This window comes from Saccopteryx bilineata, chromosome 3 (assembly GCF_036850765.1).
Source record: "Saccopteryx bilineata isolate mSacBil1 chromosome 3, mSacBil1_pri_phased_curated, whole genome shotgun sequence".
Taxonomy (NCBI): domain Eukaryota; kingdom Metazoa; phylum Chordata; class Mammalia; order Chiroptera; family Emballonuridae; genus Saccopteryx; species Saccopteryx bilineata.
In genome coordinates, this window is record NC_089492.1 from 283,148,660 (window position 1) to 283,165,014 (window position 16,355).

The 16,355-nt window shown below is 53.1% G+C and overlaps 1 protein-coding gene across 6 annotated transcripts in view; it reads right to left on the reverse strand.

The window, feature by feature from the left end:
- Positions 1-16,355, reverse strand: part of KAZN (kazrin, periplakin interacting protein) — a 760,285-nt gene that overhangs the window by 73,867 nt on the left and 670,063 nt on the right. The window contains exon 1 of one of the 6 annotated variants that reach the window (XM_066270387.1): positions 16,213-16,345. The exons of the other annotated variants lie outside the window; for them this stretch is intronic. The gene's annotated coding sequence lies outside the window, so the exon portion shown is untranslated. Of the gene's footprint in view, positions 1-16,212; positions 16,346-16,355 lie in introns of those variants that run through there. 6 annotated transcript variants of the gene reach the window in all.

Genomic DNA, 16,355 nt, shown 5'->3' on the forward strand with positions numbered 1-16,355 from the left:
CTATCTCTATCTCTCTCGCTAAGAAAAAAAAGAAATAAAAAAAAGAAACAAGATACCTAAAATCTTGAGTAACAACCCAAGGCAGTGAGGGGACATAATAAAGGCCATGGGAATACAAGCGCTGGGGAGGAGACAGGCAGTCAGACGGAGATCATGGGCTGGAGAGACCCCTGAGAAGGCCTCTGGAAAGAGGCAAGACCGGGGCCTTTCCCCAATTCCTGCCAGTCAGGCAACAATGCAACCAACTGCCTCCTGAGGCTGCACGTCCCGGTGGTGGCACTCTGTGCTCACAGGGACACTGGGCCCTCGCCAGACTCCAGGGTGCCTGGTGAGCAAGGGATGGAGGGCCTGGATCCTCAACCCCTGTCAGGAGGCCTGGATTCTTGAGACGACACGAGCGTATAACCACTCTGTCTCTGTACTTGCTTCTGTGCAGAGCATCTGGGCTCGTGTGCTGACTGGCTCCATAAACCGGGCAGGTCCACTCAGTCTTACCACCGCATGGGAACGAGTTTTCTCTCTCTCCAAAGGCTGGGCCGGGGCGGGTGTGTGTGTGTGTGTGTGTGCGCGCGCGCACTGCTTACTGACATGCTAATACCCACAACATTTGCTTACCACTTTTAGCTCTCTCAGCTGAGGCAGCAGTTTTTGGTTATCTGAGTTTCCTAAACGATTGGGTCCTTTAGAAATGCATTACTTAAACCATTTCCTGATCATCGGAGTGATGAAAGAAGAGGATTCAACTCTTTATTCTGAACACCAGTAAATAAAAAAAAAAAACAAAAAAAAAAACTGAGGCTTTATCCTGCCCTTCCTATATGCACTGTAACCAGTGGGCAACCAAACCGTCCTGCAGAGAAAGGACGCAGCTCCTACAACGAGGAGGCGCTACACACCGGAACGACAGCAAGCTGCCACCTTTGCTGAAGGTTGGGACTCAGGCACCGCACGCCCAGGGCCGCCGACATCACAACGGAGACAACCGGACCGCACGTGTCCCAGAGGGGAGGACCCCGTGTCTCCTTGGATGGAATCTTGCAAAAAACCAAACCAAAAACAAGTGATGTAAATGGTCAAGGCTGCAGAAGAACTACCAACTTACAGGAAATTCAAAGGACAGAGGGACACGCTGAACGACACCAGGAGGATGCGACGAGCAAACTACAGCTCCTGGGAGACATACCAGACCAACAGCAGGGCACCTTCAACACATAACTAGCAAGAATAATAATAAAAAGAATAAAATGAAGGCCCTGGCTGGTTGGCTCAGCGGTAGAGCGTCGGCCTGGCGTGCGGGGGACCCAGGTTCGATTCCCGGCCAGGGCACATAGGAGAGGCGCCCATTTGCTTCTCCACCCCCCCTCTTTCCTCTCTGTCTCTCTCTTCCCCTCCCGCAGCCGAGGCTCCATTGGAGCAGGGATGGCCCGGGCGCTGGGGATGGCTCCTTGGCCTCTACCCCAGGCGCTAGAGTGGCTCTGGTCGCGGCAGAGTGATGCCCCGGGGGGACAGAGCATCGCCCCCTCGTGGGCAGAGCGTCGCCCCTGGTGGGCGTGCTGGGTGGATCCCGGTCGGGCGCATGCAGGAGTCTGACTGTCTCTCCCCGTTTCCAGCTTCAGAGGAATACAAAATAAAATAAAATAAAATAAAAAATAAAAAAATAAAATGAAGAACCTTTAGACATTAACTAACCATACTGCAAGGATCTTATCTATATAGATCCTGAGTCCAAGAAATAAAGTTTGAAACATGAATTTAGGAGTCAACTGGAAATTTGAATCATGACTGGATATCTTCACTGGTTTTTTTTTTAGGTGTGATAATGGTTTGGAGGTTATTATTATTATTACTTGTGTCCTTCTCTTTAACACTGACATACTAAAGTATTTACAGATGATATAATGTGCCTGAGATTTGCTTCACAATAATATGGGGGGGTAGGGGGAGAGGGTGGGTGAGGCTGGGACAGAATCAGCCACGGGGGTGACAATGTTGGGGCCAGGCATGGATATAAGGGGTTCGTTCCTTTATTGTTTCTGGATATAATGAAAATATTCCGCTAAAAAAAATGCCACCAAGGCTGGCAGAGGACAACTCATGTCTCTGCCGCGTGCTCCGACTTTGGGGCTGTATAAAGTCGGCTACTTCTGTAGTCCTTCCCTCTCGCCTCCTCCGCCATGCGGCCGACAGCCGTTTCCCCTGCAGGAGCGCTCGCAGCAGCAGCCTCGTCCGCTCTACCCTGAGGTGGGCCTGACGACAGCGCTTGACTCGAGCAAGAGGCGCCACCTGAGAAGTGCCCAGGAGCGGTGACTTTGGTCCTGCCTGTCCCCAGGCATGCTTCGCTTCCTTCCTGGTGCTCGGTATGCTCCGCAGAGCCGAGACGGCCTGAGACCCCCGGGGAGCGTCGTGTCACTGGGCAACCCTCATTCCCATCCAGATTCTGGGCACGGGAGGGAGAAGCAACCGGTGCTAATGTCAACAGGCATAGTCTCTGCCCCACATCACCCCGGGCTCCAGCCCTGGCTCTGGTTTAAAAATTGTCTCCATCTTGGTAGGCACGGCGGAGGTCGGGCTGCAGGCTGCTGCATTTCCTGGTGCCCGAGTCCCTGGGTGGGGCTGGCAGAGCCGCAGGGCAGAAGCCGCCGCTGAACTGCTGGGGTCCTGCCCTGAAAATCTGCCAACTCAGCTCATAGGACTTATTTACTTCTGCAAAGAGAAAAGCATCTGACCCCTTAAGGAAACAAAAGTGAAGAATTTCCTGGCCAATTGTCTGGGGGGGAAATAACAGGAACTGAGCTAGTAACAGCCCAAACAAACAGAACTCAGTGATGAGGAGAGGCCTTCGGGACATGACCAGGAGAGAGTGGGACTTCAGCATTATCTCTCAATGTCCCCAACCCCGGCAACTCTGCTGTCCCAGGGCCCACGGGGGCCACTGAGGACCTGGGCGGACTCTCACAGTAACTGCAGTGTCTTCTGTGTAGACCTTGAGCTTGGAAGGTACAAGGGGCAAGGGATTAAGAGTTGTAGACATAGAGCCAGATACCAAGGTTAGAGGCCCTGTGACACCCTGGGCAGGTCACGTAACCTCTGATCTTTGATCCTGCTTAACTTAGTCCTGCGAAGACGGGGTGATGATTTTAAGGTTTACTTACTGTGACTTCTGTAAAGTGCTCTGCAAACTGCAAAGTGAGGTGCAAACATGGTGGGGCATTATCGCTCCTCAATACAGGTATCTCATTCAACTGTATGCAACTCAGTGAGTACCAATGTCCCATTTTATGGATGGGCAAAGTAAGGCTTGGATGGCTTAAATCAGCGGTTTTCAACTGCAGGTCCCCAGGCCGGTGCCGGTCCATGAAAGAGTTAAGCACCCTGATAGTATATGAAGATTATGGAGTCTATAACCATTGGGCCTATAATCTTTATACAACATCAGGGTGGTCAACTCTTTCACGGACCAGCATGAAATTTCTGGTGGACCGGCAGCAGTCTGTGGCCCAGCAGTTTGCAAACCACTAGCTTAAATGACTTGCCTTTGGTCACATAGCTAGTGAGAGCCCAAGGCTTGCTCCTTAGGCTTGTGTCTGAGACCAGGGACCCTCTGCAGCCTGTGCAACCTCAGGCCACGCATTGGCAGCTGGAGTCTAGGATCACAAGCAGGTCTCAGGGTTCTGAGATGGTGAAGTCTGGATGGGTGAGGTCAGGCCCCGTTGCTGGACTTACGGTAATGAGCTCTGGGCGGGTGGAGCCCCCCAGGGAAAGCTGCGATCCGCTTCCGTAAGCCACAGCTGGAGACAGATAAAGCTTCCAGATCCTCATTAAGCCTCTTGGACAAAACAGTTATTTTATTAACGTGGAGGGAGGGAGGGAGGGAGGGAGGGAGAGAGGCGGTGCCTATGCTCTAGAACTTGGCAGGAAGGCTCACCCTCTGCCCTGAGCTCCGTCCTGTGCTGCCAAGGGGGCATGGAACCTCTGCGCACACACATGACACAGGGGACGCTCTGAGCTGATAAACCTGCCAGGGAAAAACCTTCTTATGCAAATCGAAGCCCAGGAGTTTAGTGGGCGGCGGCCATCGGACTTGTTGGCAAGCAGCTATGTGGGGAAGTGAGGAGTGCAGTCTGTTCCCAAACAGTCTCCTCCGGTTTGGAATCATCCACTTTGCAGGGCCTCTTAAACATCTGCTGTGAAGGCAGGCAGGCCAGGTACCTGCCCGGCCCAGCAGAAGTCCAGCCAGGACCTCCCTCTTCCTCCCTAGGAGTCCAGGCACAGGCAGCCTGGGCTGCAGCCATGCCTGCCAGCCGTGGCCTCGAAGCACACCTTCCTCACTTCCTGGCCAACTGCTCTGTGCCTCAATGTGCTCATCTGTAATATGAGACCACAAAGTCTAGGCCAGGGGTCCCCAAACTTTTTACACAGGGGGCCAGTTCACTGTCTCTCAGACCGCCGGAGGGCCGGACTATAAAAAAAAACTATGAACAAATTCCTATGCACACTGCACATATCTTATTTTAAAGTAAAAAAACAAAACGGGAATATTTAAAATAAAGAACAAGTAAATTTAAATCAACAAACTGACCAATATGTCAATGGGAACTATGCTCCTCTCACTGACCACCAATGAAAGAGGTACCCTTCCAGAAGTGCGGCGGGGGCCGGATAAATGGCCTCAGGGGGCTGCATGTGGCCTGCGGGCTGTAGTTTGGGGACCCCTGGTCTAGGCCTTGCAGGACTGCTAACCCGCTGGGTTTGGAGTGATAGCTTTGGGTTCGGATTTGGAGTCTGCAGCTCATCGCTGACAGTTTTCTCCACAGCAAATGGGGAGAGTTATACTCATCAAAGTGTTACCATGCACGGGCTTGTACAACGGGTTGCGGGCATTCTGAAAGCATTAACGCATTTAATCCTCGGCCACTTCCGGTGGGTCGTAGGTGCTACTGCTCTTCCCACTTCCCAGCTGGAGAACCTGGGGCGGTCTGCATAGTGAGGTCAAGGAGCACGCCTGGATTCAAACCAGGACAGCGGCCACTGGGCTCCAGGCCCACACCCCAGCGTCGTGTTCCCGAGGGCTGCCGGCCTCCGGGAGTAACTGACCCTCAGGGCCATTACCAAAGGCTGCGCCAGTTTGCTGGTTTCTGTGCAAGGGCGTGTGGCCTCGCCTCACGAGGGCACTGAGCAAGCACAGCTATTGTTATTGCTGACATCATTTCTCCCCTGGAAGGTTCTAGAACTGCAATCCCTGGCTCTTCCTACCCCTCTTCCCTGCTTTTTCCCCCTTAGCACCTCCTAGTGTCAACGCATATTTTACTTATTTATCTTGTTTATTTTCTATTCCACAGCCCAAGGAGGGTGCTGTCTCTGTGGGGACAGAGGCTTTCGTCTGCTTTATGAACTGCTGTGTATCCTCAGTGCTTAGAACAATGCCTGGCACATAGTAGGTGCTTCATAAATACCTCTGGACTGAATAAGTGAACGATCATCAACGCCCTCACTCCTCAGCCAACCCAGCAGTCAGCCCTGTGGACGGGATGAAACAGGACAGGGGGACGAGGTCACACCACATTTAATCTATCCCGCCGCTGTCAGGACCTGCCCAGCTCACGTGTTTCTTGCTCACGTCCAGTCCAATCCCGTCAGTTCTCAGCAAGCAGCTACTACGTGCCAGGCACCTGTGAGGTCACCACCCACCTGCCCTCAGCCCAGCAAAGACCCAGCTCATACATCGCCTGGAAAACCTGAGCCAACCACCCCCCCTCCCCCAGTCTTATTCCTGCAGCCGGGAATCCTCTTGTTTAAACAAGATGCTGAATGCAAGTGTTTTGTAAACTCTAAAGCGTTTGGCTTTTGGTTTTTATCCATGAACAGTTCACTGGGACCCCTAGGCTCACTTGTGTGAAGGGGCGTTGGCAGAGAGCCCTGTCACACCCCAAGTCTTGTGCGCACGGGGGAAACTGAGGCCCAACTTGGCTGGGGGTTAGCTCAGGATCACACAGCTCACGGAGGCCAAGGCTGGACACACTTGGCCTCATGTCTGTCCACCTCACTGAGCTGTGCCTGTGATCCGGGTACCCCCGGCACCATCCACACAGTGCCTCGGAGGAAATGTTCCTTAAAGGAGACGGGAGGCGCGAGGTCGGGCCTGCAGCAAGGACGGGGCCTCGGCTTGTCCCTGCCAGCAGATGCCACCAACCAGGTGGTGAGCCAGGGGGTGGGACACAAAGGAGAGGACTCCTGGAGCACACTGGGTAGGGGACACCGAGGGTGATACCCAGGCACAGAGGGTGAAAGTTCAGTACAGCAGGCAGGTGTGTTTTCTGTAAAACACACTGCGGCAACATTTTCCAACTACTGAGAGGGAGTGTGTGTGCGTGTGTGTGTGTGTGCTGATCCTACACTGAGAGATTAGGAAAGGCCAATGCCGTGACAACCAGAACAAAGGATGGATACCTTCCCCCCCATTTCTGCATCCTCTCTTTTATGCTAGAACTTGAGTGTGGAGAACACTGCCTTAACCCAGAAAGGGGCCATCCCGTCGCTGGCCCTCAGTTGGCCAAACGCACGGGGCAGAAGGAACTTTCTGCATTTTTTAAAGACAGCTTTATTGAGGTATAACTGACATAGAACAAACCACCTACATATTATTGAAAGCACACAATGAGATGCATCTGGGCCGTGTATAGACCGCCGCCTGACATCACCACCACAACCAAAACAGTGAATGCATTCATGGCCCTCGAAAGTTTGAATGGATTTTGACCCAGGTCCCAGACACCAGTCACTAAGCACCTCCGCTGATCTGGGGAACAGACACAGGAACAGGCCCTGAGCGTGCGCTGAGGCCCAGGCACGCAGCGTCCAAGGGGGGGAAGGTTACGGAGCTCAGGAGTGCAGGCGACCCAAGTTCAGGTCCCAGGTCTGCCCCTTCCCCCGGGTGTGGCTTGGGTCCCTTCCTTTCCCGCTCCGTGCACCCCTCCTCGCCTGAGGGCAACTGAAGCGCCCGCCTCACAGGTTTTACGGTGAGAACCCAGAGCAGTGCCCGGCATGTGGTAAGCGCTCCGTGTGTTAGATGGAGATGAAGCTGGGATGTCGGGCTTTTTTAAAAATAGGAAGTTAAGTGACGCGTCCAAGGTCACCGAGGTTACTGAGCAAGGCAGGCTCTAACCTGGACAGTCCTGTCCCACACCTGCGCTCCTCACTGACCCTGCTGCCGTCCTCTCTGGGGCACGAGGAACGCAGAGCCCGATGCAACTAGGTGTCCTGGGCTTGGCGGCTGCAGGCCCGGTGGCTTCTGCCCAAACTGACCAGGTGACAGTGTGAGCAGGTTATGTGTACAGAGTCTCTCTGTAGATTCTGCTCCATTCCTCCCTTTCTTGACAGTCTGTGTGCGTCCTCACAGATGCGGCACGGGAGACTTGGCCAGGACAGGGAACATCTGAGACCCATTCTGGGCCTTTCTCCTCCCACACCTCCCAGAGGTTTCCTGCCCCAAATGTGTCATCCTTGAGGTCCAGGGGCCTCTGCCAGGAGCGGGGAGGGGGGGGATTCAGCCCCCACCAAAGCATTCAGTTAGGATTTCAGCTCTGCAGGACCAAGTTGGGATGCCACAGTAAGAAACCACTTCCTGCCCTAAACCGCCCACGGTGGGACTGACGACGACCCTCATGGTCTTCCCAGATGATGATTAACATGGTGGGAAAATGCTGCATCCAACAGAGGTCGACCCTGGAGGCCGGGAGCCCTCCAGCTGTCGAAGGAGGCGCGTGGCGGAGCTCTTGGTGGAGAGAAATCGGCACAGCTGACCAAACAAGAGCACGGCCGCGTGCATCAGCAGCAGTGCGGCGGGCCAGGCTCTGTGCTCACTGTCCCAGGGTCACTGTTCTCCCCTCTTTCAGATGAGGAAACCGAGGCTCAGAGGCACTGCCACTTTGCCGACCTTCAATAGCTTCCCCGAGTTCGTGAAGCTGGAATTTGAATTCAGATTTCCAACACACAGACCCAAACACACAACCGCTGTGCTAACTGCTCACCCTCTTCTCTGCAGAGACACCAGCATGGTATAGGACTATATAATATTTTCACGCTAACTGCCAGGGACTGGAGCAGGTGTTTATATCCTCAAAAACTCTTTCCAGCAAGTCCAGGAAGAACGAACCTTGTTCACGATGTGTTACTGGAGGCTTGGGGAGTTAAGGAGGCCAAGTAGGATGTGAACACAGGTGGTACTGGCCCCTGCACGACACTGCAGACAGAGCTTGAAGTGAGCGCATGCTAGATTCCTGCGGCTGCCATAACAAACAGCCACACACTTAATGGCTAAACACAACATAAATGTATTCTCTCCTAGTTCTGGAGGTCAGAGTACAAAATAGGTTTCCTGGGCCCAAATCCACATGTCAGAAGGGCTGTGCTCCCTCCGGGGGGGCTCCAGGGGAGAATCCCTGTCCTTTTTCTAGAGGTCGCCTGCATTCCTTGGCCTGTGGCCCCTTCCTTCGTCTTCAGACCCAGCCGTTCAGGGCCTGCAAATCTCCTCTGACTCTAAACTTCCGCTTCCGGCATCACAACTTCCCTCTCTCGGACCCTTCTGCCTCCCTCTTGCAAGGACCCTTGTGGTTAAACTGGGCCCACTAGATAATCCAGGAGAACCTCCTCTCTCAAGATCCTTAACTTATACTTGTGAAGTCCCTTCTGCCATATGGGGTGATGTTGTCACAGGTCCCAGGGACCTGACTGTGGATATCTTTGGGGGCCATTATTCACTGGCAACTGCAGGCTGGAATCGTTGTGCCCCCTCCCCACTGGCACCCCAGGGCCCAGAGCAGGTAGGAAGGAGTTGAGCTGATGAGGCCGACTGAGGGTGTCCCTGAATCCAACGGAAAGGGCCCCCCGGGGAGCACCGCGTGGGGTGGGGAGACCCAGGGCACAGTGCCACATGCCTCCAGTCCAGGCCTGGCTCCAGCTGGGGCCACATCCACAGGCTCATTCCTCGAAGAGCCGAAGTACTTTTAAGTTCTAAAAATACCAACCCATCGCTAAACAAACACCGGGGCTCTTGTGAAATAAAGCAACAACATGAAAGGGCTGGCGAGGGGCGCCCGCGGAAGTTCTGATCTGCGAGCGGCTGGGGCAGCTCCCTCCGCCGGAGCGGCCAGAGCCATTTCCGAAGCCCTCTCGGAACTCGAGGCCAAGGTCAGGCTCTGGACCGGGGCCAGTACCTGGGGCTGAGGCACGCGGTGGGGGGGAGGAATCTGGAGTAAGGGAGTAAACAAATACCGTGGGGCACCCTGGGGGGTGTTTGCATGTTACCCTCCTACCCTCCCTTCCTTCTTCCAAATAGCCCTGCAAAGGAGGTTTTTTTCCCTCCCTCCCTTCTTTTCTTTTCTTTTCTTTTCTTTCCTTCTCTTTTCTTTTCTTCTCTCTTCTCTCTCTTCCTTTCCATTTTTCTATCTTTCATTTTTTTAAAGAGAGAAAGGAGACAGATATATAGAGAGAAACACTGATTTGTTGTTCCACTTATTTATGCATTCATTGATTGATTCTTGTACGTGACCTGACCAGGGATTGAACCTGCAACCTTGGTGCATCAGGATGACGCTCTAACCAAATGAGCTACCTGGCCAGGGAAAAGGAGGCATTTTTATGTCCCTTGTCCTAACAGTAAAATGGAAGCTCAGGGAGGTGAAGTGACTTTTCTAAAGTCACAGGGCATTAAGACCTGGGATTCCAATCAGGTTCGTCGAACTCAAAGACGTTTCCACTTTACCCAGATGACCACTGAATTTAACACGTGAACTTGACAAATGTTTGCTGTATGCCGCTCCCATCAGGATAGCGTGGTTGTTGACAGTGCAAGTCCTTAAAGCTCAACAGACCGGGTCTGAATCCGGGCTCTATCAACCTGGGGATGTTCGTCTCTCTCTGTGTCTCAGTTTCCTCATCTGTAATGTGGAACCAATAAAAGCACCTGCCCCATGTTGTGAGGATTTAATGCGTCAAATCAGGCGGCGTGCTTGGGCTGGAACAGTGCCACAGCCCGAGGAAGCCCCAGTTCACACCACTCTGACCCTCCAAACTCCACCCACAACTGTCCTGTCCTGGCGGCGGGGTGGGGGGGGGTGTGTGGGGGTTGCTCTCTCGGCTATTTTCCCAGAAGTCAGCAACACCTTTACTTTGTGCTGATGCAGAATGAGGAAGGAGAGGGCCTCCACCCCCAGATATTCCGCAAGACCACGCAGGCCAATCTTTGAATCATCTTTTAGCTGCAATACCACAAGTGAGTCAGTCAGCGAGCACCTCCTGCTCTGCCCTGAGCTGACGCCGGAGCCTCTTGGGGAACAAAAAGGACAGGGCACAAGGGTCAGGGGGCATCCAAGCCTCACTTCATTCCCGAGCGCAGACGCACATTGCTCCTCCCTGTCCGCCTCATTCCAAACTAAACACACTTAAAAATCAAGTTCACTACTGGACAACAATTTCACAAGGTGCTCAGCCTGCCCAAGGGCTACGTCCCAAAGGCCTTGCTCTCACAGTCTCATCAGTATGCCTGTGAGTTGGAGGGTACTACCCCCGTTTCACGGATGAGGAAGCTGGAGTCAAGAGAGGTTAAGTCACTTGCCCAAAGCCACACAGCAACCAAGTGGCTGAGCTGGGACTTGAGATGCCTTTACTCTGTGAGGCCCCAGTGGACCCCAAGTGCCTAGGGTCTTGGTCAGCCCCTGAGGCTCCAGGCTCAGCTGCCAGCTCCTGGCCAAGGCCCTGTGGTCCCACCTCCTCAGTGGGCTGATCCAAGCGAGCGCCCGCCTACTCGCCCACTCGTTCTTCCAGCACAGCTCACGAGGAGCCCCTACGTTTTAACCGAGGGACAGATGTCAGGGACAGATCTGAGAAAAGCCAGGCAGGAATCTCTGCCTCCCTGCAGCTGACCGCGAATAACTGAGGCCCCAATGCAGAGAACAAAAGCTGAAAGGTGCTATACAGAGAAGGAAGCATTTGAGGCTGATCCTGAGACGGAATGAAGTGGCGGACGGATGGGCCACAGGGCAGGCCTCCTTGGCAGAGGGAGCTCCAAGGACGAGTGACATTAGGGCAGAGACCATGAGGAGGAGCAGCCAGGGAAGGCTGGAGAAGAACATTTCAGGTTGAGAGATAAGCAAAGCTCCCTCCCCCTAACCCAGTGGTTCTCAAACTTTTTGAAGTCAGGGTGCATTTAAAATCCTATAAATAATTGTAGGCGCACTACATACAAATTTTTGATATATATGTTATAATAATTAAGACAAATATTAAAGAAAAAATATAAAGTCCAAGCATGCTTTTATGGTAATTAAACGAAATAAATACGACAAAATTAAATTTCTTGACATTAAAAAAACATTTTTATGTTACAGTTTTTGAGTTACGCTTTTTAGAATTTGTAAAAAAGAAGGGTTAAAAAATTTTAAAAAATGACAAAAAAGTTTTTTTTATATATATATATATATATTAGATACATTCTTAGTAAGATTTAGTAAATTCGGCGGGTCCTGGTGCAAATGTGTTTTTTCATTCTTGTGTTTATGAGAAACATGAGCCTGATGTGTCCTAGTGATTTCTTCAATGTTTGGGCATATATTTGAAAGGCAAACTCTCATTTCCTCGTCAATACATTGAGGAATTCCTCTCTTTTTACTCTTAATTGTGTTGAGTGTAGAAAATCCTAATTCACATAAATGGGATGTTGAAAACTGACTAAAATTTTCGAAGCCTTTTTAGATATTGCCACATTTTCTTCTTTTATAGAAATCCAAAAGGCTTCAAGAGACAATTCCTTATGTTTAATCATTAATCCATGATCAGTGGATATAGCTGCCAGTTCTTCTTCTGTTAATGTTAAACCAAAAATCACTTGAAGCTTCCATGAATGGGTTTCTAATCCAATCATATTGTTCAGTGTTAAGTGATGGAAAATGCTATAAATTAAATTCTGCCCATCAGCCTTCAAGTCCTATTTTATTTACACTTAACTCTTGCTCACTTCTAGAATCAGATTCTTCAATATCACGCTTCCTTTTGAGAAATCTATCCATTTTATTTGGGTGTATTTATCTAAAAATAATATAATGATGTGTTAATAAATATAATAATGATGTGTTAATAAAAAGAGTGGTATTTCCATAATGAAACAGTATAATAGAGTAACTATATTTATTTTTAGATCTGGGCACATGCTGCAAACCAGCGCAGCTAGTAATTCTAGGTCCCAAGTGGGAACAGACGGAATTAAGAAAATACGGGGTCGGGAGGGCCCTGTAATTGCTGCTGGCAAGAACAAAGCGCACCCAAAAACTGCATCTTGCTTTATTTATAGGGCAAAGTGTGACCATTAGCAAATCAACAGTCTCTGATCACGTTTACAAGGCAACCCAAGAATTTTACCAAGTGCAGAAAACCCCCACCATACATATCATCTTAACTTTACACCAAACAAAGGATAGAAGAAACTTGCTTCCAGTCTTTCCGGGGAACATGGGGGGTAGTGTAAACAATCCAGCACCACAGCTTAACAGCCTTTTGCAACCTAATCAGGCAAATGAGGTGGGGGTTGGGTAGACTATCAGCTTACAGCCAATTCCCTACACCTCTGTCCCCCCCAAATCTAAACTCCAAAAACCCTGTTGGTTTTTTTGGCCCCAACAGGCACGTATTTCTCTGGAATACGGTAAGGTGCACCAGGCCGCCCTAGTGCACACTTAGAGAACCACTGCTCTAGTGAACGGCCTTAGGGTGTCCGAGGAACAGAAAGCACCGTTTGACTGGCAGGGAGCTGGGTGGGTGCCCCTGTACCTCCCTCCCAGCGCCCCACATACAAGGCCTTGGGGTGCCAAACAGGAGGCCCCAAGCTTCCTGCAAGTGGCATGTCTTTGGGAAGATCAGCCTTTTCTCCAGGGCCGGGGAGCAGCCAATGGGAGGCAGCTGGCTCAGCGGAGGTTCCCAGACCTGCTGGGGAGCAGCCGCTCAGGCAGCCCTGCCCTGGCTGACCTGCCTGCCCCCTGGAGGGGGCCGACTGTGAAGCCCGTCGCTACCTCTCCCTTAGCCAAGGCACGACGCGGTCAGGGTGTCTCCATCTCTCTCTGAACTTCAGAGGGGAAGTCCTGGAGGGAACCTGGGAGCTTTCACAGCACCTCGTTTCATGCCCTCTCCATTCCTGGGGCACCCACTGTAGGCCAGGCCCTGAGCTGGGTCCTGACTCAGCCATACACCCAGTGTATTAAAACCCAGCCACCAGAGAAGGGACCCAGGCAACAGAGGGGAGGAAGGCGTGAGTCACTTCACTCGCCAGCCTGGGCGGAGGGAGGTACATGGGAATGAGAGAAAGAGGGACGGAGGCGAGGTGGTGGGGAGAAGCAGCGTCAGAGGAAAAGGGGAGAAAAACCTGCCCAGTGGCCTCATGTCACAGGAGCTGGACACTGCAGGGCACTGAAGAGCAGAGCGCCCAAGGCTGGGCCGGTTCCGCTCTCAGGAAGAGACTGGGAAACGACATAGGTCTGTCCTCAGGTCGGCTGCACAGGGACCCGAGCCCCTACGGGAGCAAGGCAGGGCTGCTGGCGGCCGGCATCTGCTGTCTTTAGAAAGGGGCAGATAGGGTCCAGGATGGCTGGACCTGCTTGTCCAGCCCCTCCCTTCTGCCCAGAAGGTAACAATCCACACTGTGAATGGTTTATGATTTTCAAAGGACAGCAACACATTCAAAAATTAAACAAGCAGCACACAGGCTCCAGAGAACATATCTGTGAGTCACCAGTTTTACAGCCTGGAATCAAGGAAGGTAAATAAAACAGGTGATTGCGCCTGAGACACCCAAAGGCACTTGGGCTGGGCAGGAGAGGACTTCTGGAAAGAGGGCGTGTGGCACAAAATGCTGACGGCAGGAAATGAGGAGCAAGTCAGGAAGAGAACTGGACAGACTGCCTCCCGCCCCTCTAGCCAGGTCCCTGCTTTGTTCCTCTTGCTACCCTGTGTGGGGGCACCTGCCTCTCTGAGTGCACAGGTATGGGGACAGTGACATAGCACAGGGAGTTGTCCCCTACGCTCCTGGTCTAATGGAATTGGAATGGGAGCACTGGCTGTCAACCAGACTCTGCAGGGAACCCCTGGAAAAGTCACATGGGCTCCTGGCGTGGAAGTTTCCGGGGCCACCAAACAGGACAGACATGAGGGTCACACCTCATCGCAGGAATGCACCTGCAGGCTCTGCATGGAGCTCAGGCCTCACTTCGGAGACATACCACACCTCTCTGTCAGCTCCTCCCTTCTGCCCAGGCAGTTGTCCTTCCAGCCAGCCTCATTCTATGGTCAAGCGCTCAAAGTCCATGCTTGCACTTTCCCTAACAGCTCAGCCTCCCTCCGGTTGCCCAGGGAGGACCGTCCTAACTGCTAACCATTGCTGGTGGCCTTGGTGGCCCATGGCCTGCTCTGCACTGGGTCGGAAGCATGGCACAGTGGGCAAGAGGGTGCCTAGAGTCTAGGTGCCACTTTAGTCCTGGGGATAGTGTGTTTCTAGTCCACCTCCTCAATCCTCTACCTGGCGGCTGCTACTCTCATCCCCACGCTGCAGGTGGATCAGTTCACTCTCAGAGGGCTGAGCGACTGGCCTGAGGTCCTGCCGGTACAATGCATCAGAGGCAGCATCTGAACCTGGTGCCCACGACCCCAGCCCCCACACAGCACTGCCTCCATCGATGCTGAGAAAAGACCCAATGACAAGAGAGGGGAGCAACAACCCACAGCCCGAGAGGAAGAGAAAAAGAAAGAGAAAGAGAAACAAGCAAAAACGAAACAATGGTGCAACCACGTATTCCCAAGAACACAAATGAGTATCACCAGGTGACTGAGTCACGAAGCAATGCTAACCTAGCTCGTCCCAGGCTGGCTGGGCAGGCGGGGTGCACAGGGCTCTCAGGGAGCTGAGGTCCCGGATGGTGAAATGAGACCAGGGTGGCTCTGGCCCCGGGAACAGGGCCTCAGTAAACACCTGTGAGGGTGCTGGTGGTAAGTGAGGCAGGAGGGTGGACAGTGAATGTCAGAGCAGTGTTGCGTGTGGGGACCCCAAAAGCCCAGGCAAGGGGAGGTGGTCTTACATGTGGCCAGCAGCCAGTCTTTCCTGCACCCCTCCTCTCTCCATGGCCCCAATAACCCAACTCGGTGGCCTCTGAGCTGAGCTGCGTATATGACCCCACCCAGGCCTGGCAGGGCCCTTGTGAACTATGCAATCTTCAGGAGAGTGAGCTCTGTCCCCCAAACAGGTACTGACTGCAACAGACCCACAACATGATCCACGCAGCCCTACAACCGACCGCACGTAGTCTGGAGTTACCATGCAGCCCTACATCCAACTGCAAGTAGCCCGGAGTTACTGCATTTCTCGGCAGCAGGAAAAGCAGCGCTTGGGAAGGCAGTTCCGAGGAGGGCAGCATGCCATGGAAGTGCAGACGCCGGTGTTTAATTCCACTTCCCTCCAGCAGGGCTGGGCTGGGCTGAGCTGGGCAGAGCCGCTGGGATGGGAACTAGCGCCCTGGAAACTCTGCCTGGGAACGAGGTCCCCGAAAGGAAAGGGAGCACTCCCCCCCCCCCACAGGGCATGGAGGAAGCCAGTAAGAGGAGATGGGGGTGATGTTGCAGGATCCCTGGGCAAAGGGCCTGAGACCACCAGTGAGGAGGACACAGATCCTGCCTGCAGGCCCCCCCCCCCCCCCCCGCACTGCTCCAGGCTGGACAAAAGTTCAGCTCTACAGCCCCAGGTCATGTTTTCTAAACCCCAATCTGATCCTCTCACTCCCAGCCTAAAGCCTGCAAGGGCCCCCTAGAGCCCTCAGGCTGGAGGGGGAGCACCGTGTAACAGGCACCCAAGCCCCATTCCCGCAGGCCATCCGTCTGTCCTCTCCTCTCTCCCTCCCACAGCGAATCTGCAAGTCCTGAAGACTCTCCCACCTGGCCTGCTGGGGGGATGCGGTGGTCTCCCACAATGCACCGCTCCCGTAGCACCCCCCCCCCAGGCCGTTCACAATGCAGTAGCCAGAGGGGCGGCTTCAAAATGCAGATCAGACCCCCTCTGCTTCCATGCTTAAAACCGGCGCATCGGGCCAGGCGAATAATAAAATCTAAACTCCGCACTGAGTTTGCGGAGCCCCATGTGAAATGCCCAGTCATCTCATCCCCATGTCCCTCGTTGTCCTTCACCTTCCTGAGCTGCAGTGGCTTCCTCTGTCCCCCTGCCTTTGGAAAGCTCGGCTTACGGCTGGCTGCTCCTTCCCGTCAGCCTTGGGTTAAAGGTCCCTGCTCCAGAGGGGCCTTCTCTGCCTGCGCCAAGCCTAAGAGCTTCC